The sequence below is a fragment of the Notamacropus eugenii genome, chromosome 3 (genome assembly GCF_028372415.1).
Source record: "Notamacropus eugenii isolate mMacEug1 chromosome 3, mMacEug1.pri_v2, whole genome shotgun sequence".
NCBI lineage: Eukaryota > Metazoa > Chordata > Mammalia > Diprotodontia > Macropodidae > Notamacropus > Notamacropus eugenii.
The window spans coordinates 273,227,155-273,240,038 of NC_092874.1; the positions used below are offsets into that span (position 1 = coordinate 273,227,155).

The 12,884-nt window shown below is 37.5% G+C and overlaps 1 long non-coding RNA gene across 1 annotated transcript in view; it reads right to left on the minus strand.

Moving 5' to 3' along the window:
* Nucleotides 1-3,254: 3,254 nt before the first annotated feature.
* LOC140534472 (uncharacterized) overlaps nucleotides 3,255-12,884 on the minus strand; it is a 56,263-nt gene continuing 46,633 nt past the window's right edge. The window contains exons 3-4 of the long non-coding RNA XR_011977327.1: nucleotides 9,616-9,682; nucleotides 3,255-3,329 (exon numbers count right to left, since the gene is read on the minus strand). This is a non-coding gene — a long non-coding RNA (uncharacterized lncRNA). The remainder of the gene's footprint in view (nucleotides 3,330-9,615; nucleotides 9,683-12,884) is intronic.

Below are 12,884 nucleotides of genomic sequence, written 5' to 3' on the forward strand. Positions count from 1 at the left end.
AATGGAGAAAGAGTACAAGGTCCCTAAGTATTAAAGAGAAAAAAATTGCAAGAAAAAACAATTAAGTGTTATTAGAAAATCAATCAAATTCTTATATTCATGCCCCAAGTCTGGGCTTTCTACTTAAAATGTTAAAAAAAATATTCCTTTTTAGATGCAAACACAGAAAATATTAAAAATCAAAGGGAATAACTTAAAGTATTTAATCCACAAATAGAAAAAAAATGTTGTTAATTGAAAGATGTAAAAATAAAATGTAGCTTTCCTCTTTAAAAGCAGCTTTTTAAAATCATGCTTGCCAAAATCCCCTGGCTTCATTTCCTACATACCCCAGAGCCAAAAGTTCACCCAGCATGCACTTGGGCACATCACACAAATCCACTCATTTGCACCAAGTCCCCCTTCACCCTCCATTCTATGCTAACTAGAAACAATAATGGTTGTTTTACAACAGGAATGTTGATCCAGATTTAATGGGGTCAATTGCATTGAACAAAACATATGTATGTGTCTATGTACCATATGCAAACGTATAAGGGTTTAGGAATACATGTAGTTATCTAATTTTCCTATATAGTGTATATACTCACATATGTACATTTACCTCCCCAATTAATGGTAAGTTCTTAGAGGCAGAAATATTGAGGGTCTGACAGTACAGTATAAGAGTGGAGACAAAAAGAGTGAGCTGGAAAGAATTTGTGACCCCAGAGCAATTGTTGAGAAGGGGAGGAGAAAGGATTGAGGTATGATGGAGAAAGGAAAGATCTAGGAGAGCCATTGGCACTATTGGCATCTCTGAGCAGAAAATTCTGACTGAAGCCACCACTTGTACTCATTCACTTAAGGAATGAAGGAAATTCCAAGGGAGTATGAGAACTTGAGGGAAATAGCTATTTCTCCATTTTCCCCTCCAGATGCCTTAACAGACATTCTGATACAGTCTGCTTCTTCTCCACACAAATTGTTTCCTGTAACCTGAATGTTGTCTCAACCACCACAGGGCCAGAGGTTAGCTCGAGATAAATGTAAATGAAGGCAAAGAGCCAGAACTAACATTGCCTAAATGTTAGGAATTTTCCTAACTGGGGGCTCAGCGTGACTGTGCTCCACAAACTCCCTAAAGCAGCCATAGAAGGAAACAGACATTTATTAAGGAGCTACTATGTGCTGGCACACATATTATCTTGTTTTGCCTTCACAACAGCTTCATGATTATCAGTTATCATCATCATCATCATCATCATCATCATCATCTTCATTATCCATATTATGTTATTATAGTTCCATTTTATAGTTGAGGAAGCTGAGACTGATAAATGTTAAGTGCCTTATCCAGGTTCACACAGATAGAAGGCTGAGATTTGAACTGAGGTCTTCCTGACCATGGATTCAGTCACCTATACATTGTACCACCTAATTGCCCCAAGACAGAGGAGAAACCACATGGACCTGAAAGACCATTATATGGCTCCTAGACTTAATTATTACTACAGGTGTTATGTGAGGCTGCAGCATCATCAACTGAAAAGGGATAAGGATGAGGTCATAATAGGAAAGAGGAAATATTTTAGAGAAAGAAAGGTCTAGAATGGCCAATATGGGGAGGGTGTTCATGATAGAGTGAGAAATAAATAAAAGCAGAAGGGAAAGCCAGATTGTCACTGGGAAGCATGAATAAGCAACAGAGCAAATATGAATAGTTTTTCATTGTGTTTTAACAGCAATGCGTTTGGAATAAAAATGGACGGTGGTCTACAAATCAGGACCTCCATTTATTCCAGGTGAACACTGACATTCATTCAACCTCTCTGGGGTTCAGCTTCTTTATCTGCAATATATGTGAGGCCGAGCTCAATGACCTCTAAATTCCCTTCCAGCTAAAAGCCTATCTAGAGTGATATTCTGTGGCTGGAGTACAAGAGCTGAGAAACTAAAGAGCAGAAATAATGCATTTGGGATTGGGAAGACTGACCATCAAGAGTCAGGGGTTTGGGAAGGGGAAAGGATGCCCACTTCTAAAGAGGGCAAAAAAAAACATTATTTACCTAGAGGAATCTGGAGACTGGACAAGGATTTCACTGTAGCTAGGTGGGCAGTGGAAAGTTGGGCGGATGGAGATTTCAACAAAGGAGAGAAGGTTCATTGAAATTGAGAAGGGAAGGAGAAGTGTCATAGAATCATAGATCTACTATAAAACACCTCAGATGCTATCTAGTTCAACCATCTCATTTTATAGAAGAGAAAACTGAGTCCTACAGAGGTTGCCCAAGGTTGCATAGCAAATATCTGGGGTAGGATTTGAACCTTGGTCTTTTGACTTCAAAGTTTATATTCTTTCTCCAACAGCATGTGTCTCAGCCATGGAGTTAATGCTTAACTGGATGACTTTTTCCCTCAAGGCTTAACAATAAAGGAACATCATTATCATCAACAACACAACTAACATGTGTATACCACCTTAAGGTTTCAAAGAGCTTAATGAATGTTATCAATTTATTATCACAACAACCTTAAGAGGCAGAAGATATTGCTATCTCCTTATAGTTAAGGAAACTGAGACAAACAGAAGTTAAGAGATGCATCCAGGGTCACACAGCTAGTCAGTGTCTGAGGCTAGATTTGAACTCAGGTCCTGCCTAGCTGCATTGATCATAAAGGGGACTAGTACAGATGCTTTGTATTTCTCATACACAATCGTTAAGTTTCATCCCCACTATTGCTCATGGTCCATGTGCTGCAATATTGCTTTCTTTCTTGGTTTTTTTCTCTCCACCAAGAGGTAATCTGGGGTAAGTGACTTGCCCAGAGTCACACAGCCAGAAAGTATCGAGTTCCTGAGACTAGATTTGAACTCAGGTCCTTCTGACTCCAGAGCAGGTGCTCTATCTACTTTGCCACCTAGCTGCCCTGCAATACTACTTTCTCTACTAGAAATTCCATGAGGACAGGAAGCCTGTCTAATTTCCCTTTTGAGCTCCCTCTTCACCCTGGCCAGTGATCTGGACATACTTTGTTAATACAAAGGATACCTGATCTCATCAACACAGGTCCTGCCTCATTCCTTTGAGACCAAAACTTCTCATAAGGTGTGATCCTTGCCTTGGCTCATCCACAAACCCTTCATAGAGGACCATCTGCAACCTTTCTCTGAGATGTAGTGCATACCAGGGCAACAATCAGCTGTCCAGTTGTTTCATTTGATCTTGTCACATAATGGGAATGCCCTCTTGTTACACTGATTTTTCCCTTAGTGATTTTTCAAAATTTTACTTTATTTTCAGAGATCTTGGCATTCTTCCCCTGACACCTCTGCCCTTATCTCTTAACTGAAAAACAAGAAAAGTAAAAGCATGTATTATTAAGCAAAACAGATTCCTTCTTTGGTCAGATCCAAAAGTCATATATGCTTCATCTATGTGTACATTACATATATGTGTACATATGTGGATGTATGTGTAATATATGCATGTATACATATGCACATACACACAGAGATAGAGCTATAGATACAGAAATAGATGATATAGATATAGTTATAGGGCAGCTAGATTATTTAGTGGATACAGGGCTGGGCATGGAGTCAGAAAGTCTCGAGTTCAAATTCAACCTCAGATACTAGCTGTGTGACCCTGGGCAAGTAACTTAACCTCTGTTTGATTTAATTCACTGGAGAAGGAAATGGCAAACCACTCCAGTATCTTGCCCTCTTCCCCCCCAAAAAAATAAAACAAGAAAACAAAGGATCAGAAATGACTGAACAAAAATGACCAAATCTCCTCATTTTACAGATGAGGAAATTTGAGACCTAAAGGTGTTAAACGGCTTACCCAAGGTCACACAGGACATAATAAGAGACAAGGGCAATATTTAAATGCATATCCTCTGTATCAAAAAAAAAAATCAGTCAGCAGTCAGTAAATTAGCATATATTTATTACATTCAAGGAACTGGAAAAGTGCACTGAATTCAAATAGAAGTGAAAACAAAAAGTCTCTTTCCTCAAGCAGTTTATCTTTTTCTTTTCTATTTGAACACGTTAAAAAGAAGCTGACAGAGAAAATGGTGGCACCCATTGAGGAGACATGCTGGCAAAGTCTAGAGAATTGAAGATGGCTGATCTGTCCCCTTTGTCAAAATGGAAGTTCTAGGAAGAATTCCTTAATGAAGCAAAAAAGGATGGAAAGAGAAAGCAAGTGAAACATCATGGCAAAATTCAGAGAATGGAGGTACTACTTCCCACTGTGCCCCACTTGCTTAACTGATTTATTGGCTATAATAATACAAGACAAACAGAATGAGATGCATCCAGGAAGGATGGAAATGAAAGTTCTGATGGAAGAACTAAACATTCCTAGAGTAGGTGATCTAAATGACAGGGATACTAGAAAATCACAATAGAGGCATATCAAAGGCAGATGTAACATTCACTGGAATGATAAGCCCCAGTTACCGTTGAAGCATGGAGAATTATGTGATATGTCTTTTTACCTAAAATTTCTAAGCCAAACAATTTAATGCAGTGAGATTTCTACCCCTCACCAAAACTGATCTTTCCCTCCTAGAAAGAGAATTTTTTGTTACAAATTCCTGTCTACTCAGTAATGCTAACGATGATTTTTACCTTCAGATGGGGGAAATAGGCAGCTGTTCTTGAATCGTAATAATGAGAATTGGGTCTTTCCTTAGGTATTTCTAAGTGCATTTAATTGTACACACCTCCCTTAAAAATGTCCTAAGATCTGTAAAACTCACACTGTTTCTCAGTGCTTGTATTGCTTTTTGATGTTTAGCTGTACTAAAGTGAGGTCATAAAGTGAATAGGGCTTGGAAAAAAAGGAACTTTGACTCTGGTGCTAGGGAGACATAAATGGGCAGGCTATTTCCCCTAACAGGCACTGATAACTGAAATGGAAAAGTAGATAAGCCAAAGTCCATGTTTTCTCCTCTGAAAGCTTCTTTCTTTGTTCCTTTCTTTTATTCCTTGCTTTGTCCTTTTCCTTTTTCTTCCTTTCCTTCATTCTCTTCCTTTCCTTTCTTGCATTCTATATCTTTTTTTCATCCTTCCCTTTTTTCTCTTCCTTCCTTTAATTCCTTGCTTTCTTTTTTCTTCTTTTTTCCTTTTTCTTCCCTTCATTTTCTTCCTTCCTTCCTTCCTGCCTTCCTCCCTCATTCTCTCCATTCTTTCCTTTTTTCATTCCTTCCTTCCTTTCCCTTGTCTTTCTTTTTCTTTCATTTTTTCTTTTGTTTTTATTTTTATTTATTGCTCCTATAAACTTTCTCTTTCATAAGATAGCTTAAGTATTTTTATACAATTCCATTGCTAAGTAGATTCCCAGTTAACTGGGGTGGGTTTGCTCTCAGCGTCCCAGTGTCATTTAATAAGGGAGTAGGAATATTACATTCACTAGTAACTCAGATGTAAATTTGAAGACTAGAATTGTGTGCGTGTATGTGTGTGCACGTGTGTGTAAACATGTGTATATGCATGTGTGTGTGTTAATCCTCTACAAATGTACTTCTTCAAGGTCTCATTTTGGTATGGAGGTGACTCTTCATGTTCCAACACTACTCCTACAAAACATACGTATGTTAACACATCTAACAAAGCTAGAAATGCTTCTACTATATTCTTAGTCAAAGGTATGTCTATATAATTCAAGGAAAAGTTCAAGTTTGGAGAGGTTCATCACCACTAGATAATTGAATCTTGGCCACAAGAACTCATGGGGGTCACCTAATAAAGTATGAAAGTGCTAGAATCTATGAGGTAAATGAAAGCTGTTTTCTGGTCATCATCCTCATTATCATGTTTTGCAACGGAGTTGAGAAAGAAAGGCTCGTGGAACAAAGCTCTATTCTACTACTATTCTAGCATATTTAATATTCTATGGACTATTGTACTAGTGGATAAAATATCTGCTTTTTGCAATTGAATGACAGTCTTGATATAGAAGTTTATACTCTGTAATCTCACTGAAAGCATTCTTGTTACGACTCAATTAACAAAAAGGAACAGCCAGGATGATGCATATTTCATCCTGCTTCCATGTAATTTTGATCTTCTCTGCTAGGTCTATATATTTTGAGGGCTTTTTTCATGTTGCTTGAAGATATGGCTATATCTACTAAAAATATTGTCCTTAAGTTTTTATGGATCAGTATTATGTGCAGGTGATGCTGGAAAGCAATTCCGTCTGTAATAATGTCCTGGTTTCAAAGCAATGTATTGATTGAATTGTCCAGGATATTTAGAGTTTGCACTGGTAATTCTGGGATTTTTTTATTCATTGGTCCATAAAGACTGAGAGTTTCTGATGTACAATTCTTGTCCTTGATCTTGCTAAATATTCAGTAGGGTGTGAAATTATTGCATCCTACAGTGATTTGTTATAGTTTCTAGCATTTCCTTGCATTATCTGCATTGATCATTAGTTCAGAATCTTTAAAAATAACCTTTCTGTGATTACTGGTGGAAAAGTCCTGGTGAATTGCTATGATAAATTCTTCCAATTCCATAAAGAAATCTACATGACTCAGACACTGGTTCAATACATCCTGATGCGTATGTTGGCAGAGACCATTGATGCCCATGGAGGCTCTTTTGATTTCCTTCTCAGATGTGAACCCTTTCCATAGCTTTATCTGGAGTGAAATCACTTTTGGTTGCACTTGAAAATTCCAGTGACACGAATCTACTTTCAGCCTTTTCTATTGCTTAGTGATGTGAAGTCTGCTTATACCAAAAGTATTTCTAGAGATTTTTGACATGTTTCTCACATGCTCTAAAAATTATGCTGCTGTCTCCATTATTAGCTCACATGGATTAGACAAGTGAAAAATTTGTGCATTAGCAAAACTGGTTGTGAAAAATCTTCCAAAGATTGCCTTTCTTTTTCTTCACATAACATCCACATTCCTTCTCTTGTATTCTTTCTCCCAGTTTATGAACAATGATAATAACAATACAAATGGAAAGTCAAAACATAGAAAGTCAAAACAACCAGCCTACTCCATGAAAAACATAAAACTCATTATTCAATGCCAAGTACACAAAATAATTATGTTGATTGCATTGTTGTGTTTTCAAACTGGATGTTTAAGCCACATGAAGATACAATCTCAATGCCTTGGTAAACCATAAGATCCATGAGGACAAGGGGTTTCTAAATCTTTTTATCTGTGTATTCCTAGTGCCCAAAACACTACCTGACACATTTTGTTGTTGTTCAGTCATGTCTGAGTCTTCATGCCCCAATTTGGGGTTTTCTTGGCAAAGATACTGCAGTAGTTTGTCATTTTCTTATCCAGCTAATTTTACAGATGAGGAAAGTGAGGAAAATAGGGTGAAATGACTTGCCCAGGGTCACTGGGAGATAAATAAAGTATAGTTATCCCTTCTGCATTGCCAAGGCTAGAGGAACAGCACACCTGTGGTCTCAAAAATCCACATAAAATTTTTTGGCTCTCCTTTCATACCAGAGAAGAAGCCTGAATTTTTCTTTTTCTTTTATTGAGTGTTTACAGTACCTCACCATAAAATGTAAGTTAATTATTTGGTCATAGGTTCTTTGCAGTCTGCTGGCCTTTGTGTGTCATCTGTGGCTTCCACAAAACTTCCCAAAGTTCACATTTAATTTCTTATGCCAACCCATGATATATTGGAACCATGATGGGAAAGTCACAATGTGGAAAGGATAACTGTAGTTAATTGACTGATTGACTGTAACCATTGAGTGAGTGCCCAGTATCAAAGAGGGGGCCTACTTTAATCATATATCTTTTAAAGAACTGAAATATATGAATATAAACATTTAGAATGTGATTATTTCATGACAACATTTAGAATGTCATGTAATATATGTTCCATATATATAATAAAATATTATTATATTATATACAGAATATATATATGGTACTTTTGTTTTTTCTAAATGCTTTTCATAATTTATATCACGTAAACTTCACAATAGCCCTTCAAGGTAGGTACCATTATTATCAACCATATTACAGATGAGGAAACTGAAGCAAACAGAGGTGAAATGACTTGGCCAGGGTCACACAGGTAATAAGTGGTTTGAGGCAGAATTTGAACTCAGATTTTCCTTTCTTTAAGGCCAGCATTCTATCCGCTGTAGTACCATCTATCTCCTATCAATAAAACCTTGGAAAGAGGTACTCTGGCCGATAATTAAAATCTTCCCATATGTCTAGTTTTAAAAGCTGTGATGTGCCCTGCATCACCTCCCCTTAGTTTGCATGTGCAAGAATGATATCGATTGGTTTGGTTTGGTTTTTTGGATGAAACAACTTTTGGTAGAAGCAAATGCTGTCTGTAGCTCTGTGTCTGTCTGAGCATTTCTAATCTGGAAGGAACCAAAAGCCCTTAATTCACTGCAGTTCCTCTACGCCTCTGTACTACACAGCAGAAACACAGAAATCCTGATCTCCCTGCTCATGGGCTGTCATAATGACTCGTTCTAAATCTTGGTCACATCTAACCTCACTGGCCTTACATAGACAAGGCTTCTAACGCGTGTCCCACATGACACCTCGGCTCAAAAGAGTGATCTCATCCCCAGCTGCTGCTAGCTAGCGTGCTGATGCCCAGCAATCCACATCAACATTCTAATCGTTTGTAGTGCTGGATTCTCAGCCACAGTCACAAAGAATGTCATCTCTCCACCCGGGCTGCAGATACCCAGTTCTTGCTTATCATATAACAGTTGCTGTGCTCTGTTCTAATCATTTTTAATAAAATAAACTAAAAAGTAATTTGCATAGTGCTCTAAGATTTACAAAGCATTTATTATAGGATTATTTGGTTAGTTTTGGAGGGGTTGTTTTTTGGGGTCTGATTGTGCTCTAGGCTATCAGATATATGACTTAGGCATCATGATTCCAATTTTACAGATAGAGAAACTGATATTCAGAGAGAACACTAAAATTATCAGACATAGCGTTTGCACCTCACTGCATACCCACTTACCTCAGATTTGAGCTTCTGTCTTTTCCAGTCGAGACATTATTTTCTTTGGCAGAGAACAGACAAGCTAAATGGGTGAAATTGTTCTGCCATCTTCATCATCTGCTATCACTGTCTCCTCTACAATGTGACCTCCTCTCTTTGATATTCTGCTTTTCCCTAGTCTAAGGACTAGGAGACCCATAAAGACGGTGAGATAGGAAGAAGCATCATGGCCCCTCTTTCTTATACCGTTATTCCAACAAATTTATTTTTTAAAGAGCACAAGATTGAGTGGTGATGGGGAGATCCAAGGGCAAAACCACAAGAAGTCATTGGTTAAGCCCATGACAACAGAGAGATATTAGAGGCTTATGGGAAGTAGATATGCATTATCAGTATGTGTCAGGGGCAGGCCATGAACCCAGGTATTTCCAGCTCCTAGGTCAGTACCCTATCCACTATGCCATAAAGCTAAAAAACAGCAAAATCAACCATCTCTTTTGTTGATTGTCATTAGTTTTCTTAAGTTTCAGTTGATTCCAAATTTCAGAATGACTTATGGTTATCACAAAACTGAGTCGCATATTGTATTCATTCATGGTACTTTACAAAACTTAGACAGCTATATAAATTCTAATTGCTCGTACCTTCCATTACTGGGCCTTATTTCTATCTTCTGTACATGCCATCTCAAGGTATATGTCAATGAATCTCCTGTGAATTCAAATATATATCTTTAGAGAGCTTCCCATTTTCCTCTTTACCAGAATTGCTTCTTTACACATCTTTAGAATTTTATTTCTCAAGAGCTTCCAATCCCTCCTAGGTCAGATGCCACTATAGAAGGGTTTTATTGAGGCAATCAAGGTTAAGTGACTTTCCCAGTGTCACACAACTAGTAAATGTAATTTTTTAAAGGCAATCAGGGTGAAGTGACTTGCCCAAAGTCACACAATTAGTAAGTGCCTGAGAGCGTATTTGAATTCGGGTCTTCCTGACTCCAGGACCAATGCTCCTTTATCCACTGTGTCATCTAGCTTCCCCTCCCTCCACTGTAGAATTTTAATCAGTAAGACCCTATCTATCATCTCCAAGCTCATTGAAATGAGCCTGTACATGAGGCTTATGACTGAATTTTCAAGTTCATCATCAATTTCCTCGTTCTGTACAGAAGGAATGTAGCATATTCCAAGGGTGGAATTACTTCTATTTTTGTTTCTGTTAACCTATACCCAAATGCTCTCTACCATGTTTTGTCCTTCTGCTGACTTGTTTTTTTTAAATGAGTATTTTTTTAATATACATTTCCATTCCTCCACCCCACCACTACTTTTATCATCTTCTTTCTGAATAACATAATCCTTTCGGTCATGAGTCACATTCTGCTGAATCAATCTATGTGTGGCATTCTCCTGCAGTCCCTCCTACCAGGTAGGATGAAATTAGTAATTCCTTGAACTCAGGATTTCTGAGTTATACTGAACTAAGCAAGATCAAAGGTCCTGCACCAGTCACTAGTGGGACTGAGCACATGTGTGGGTGCTGTATTTTTTAACCTGGTTGAGACAAGGGGGCCTAGTCTATGAATTTAATTTGCCTACTTCTGTTAGGAATGCTGCTTGTCCCTCATATTGCGTGTTTATGTGTAAAGGCATGCTTCCTTAGATTTTGTCTTCCATGAGTTTCTGGGCATCTCTACTGTCTTTCTTCCTACACTGCAGCTACTTGTCATTATATACAATTGTGTAGATATACTTAGGGAATGTTCCTTTTCAGTTTAAAGCAGGGACGCAACCCAACAAAGGAACTTGTGAGATTGTATATGTATACACGCACACATACACATATATACATATATAAACACACATACACATACCCCTATACATACCTATATATACATCTATATATACATACATGCATATACATATACGTGTATGTATATATAAATACACACATACATGCATATGCATACACATATATATTTTAAAATAATTATTTTCTTTAGTATTCTGATGCATTTTATTTTTTGGACTGAAAATTATAATTCTGAAAGGTCCATAGTCTTCACCAGATACTGCCAAAGGGGTTCATCTCTTACACATACCCTTTCTCTCTCTCTCCCTCTCCCTCTCTCCATCTCTCTCTCTCTCTCCCTCTCTCTCCCTCTCTCTCTCTCTGTCTCTTTCTCTCTCTCTCTCTCTTTTTCTCTCCCTCTCTCCATCTCTCTCTTTTTCTCTCCCTCTCTCCATCTCTCTCTCTCTCTCTCTCTCTGAAGAACAATTTGTTTAAATGCTTTAGAGATTTTCAAGACTGCAGATAAATACATTGATACTCATCCAGTTTCTCCCCAGCCATATCTGGTTCATATGAGATATCTCCCATCCTTTACATTGCTACTCTATCATCTCTTTGAGCTAATCTTTTTTGAATAACACATCCTATCACTACATTCCAGCACTGAATCACATCCTACTGAAAGTTTCATGTCAAATTCTTTTCCTAACATTAACATGTTAATTTGACTTTTTATTTCCCTTTGTGGACTTATTTATAGACGTCTGAGGCCCAAACTATTATAGTGCTTTTTTCAAGATTATTTATTTTGAACGACTATAATGGGCCTCTTCACTGATATTTTTCTCTTCATGTTATATCTATTATCATCTGTGGAATCAAGTTTGGCAGATATGTGAATGGTGTTTGGTGCTTAGTACAGTATACAGCACATCGTAGGTATTAATAAACTTTTATTGATTAAATTTTTTATTGATTGTATATATTTGCCCTCTTCTCCCATAATTTTCATGTTAAAGCCTACTTGATTAGATTTTAGTTAAGTTTTTTTCAAATTATTCATTTATTGAAATTATTCATTCAAAAATGAAGCATATCAGTGAAATTCATGGCTGGGTTTTTAGGTATATATAACATATTTTAGCTCCTTTATGTCTCTGTGTGTGTATGTGTGCGCGTGTATATGTGTGTGTATCTGTATACATTATATATACACATACAGACATACAGACATACACACATTGTAATGGTAATTATGAGAGTTAAAGATCTTCCCCATCCATTAATGGATCTGTCCCTTAAGGGAAGTTTGATTGAGAGAGATTTGTTTTGCAGGAAGACCCACAACTTTTGTTAATTTCTAATGAGGCACTAGTTCTCAAGGGTTATGATGTCCGGTGGTTATGAAAAGTATATAAATACTGAGGTGAGGTTTTTATTTTGGGGCATACTCATTGGAAGTATTTGGCCAGAGAAGACTCTGGGAAATCACTAAGGAGCCCCCCAGCTTTGAAAACCCAGATGCTGGTGCTTCTCTCTCTGGTAATTCTGTATGTATGGTCAGACAGTTGGAAGCCCTGTCTGTTGATCTTTGTTTCTCTCTTTGTATTTTCTCTGGATGTTCAGGGTGCTCACTTTTCCCCCCGAACTAAGTGAATGATATATATGCTTGACTAAAGTGACTGTGGACCTCTCAAAATCTGCTTTCATTTTAGAAAAGCACATCTAACAGCTTGAACAGCAAACCTTCCTGTGTATGTCAGAGTCCTTGCTGTTTCACACACACACACACACACACACACACACACACACACACACACACACACACACATACAGACACATGTGAATATATCTCTCTAGATACAGATTTATTTTACCTGGTCTTCAATAGATGGCCTCCATTCTTGACCAAAAGTCCTTTTCCTTAACATATCATAGTCTCATTTTTGTATACCATTTTAAGCAACTGATCACTTCTCAGATCTTCCTGTTTAATCTGAAGTTTCTGCTATTAATTGGTAGCAGTGATAAAAATACTGCCCCAGTTTCTATGATCTTTTTTCACCTTCTCCAGACTTCCATGATCCCTAACATTTCTTTCTGGGTTCTTTCTGGCACTATC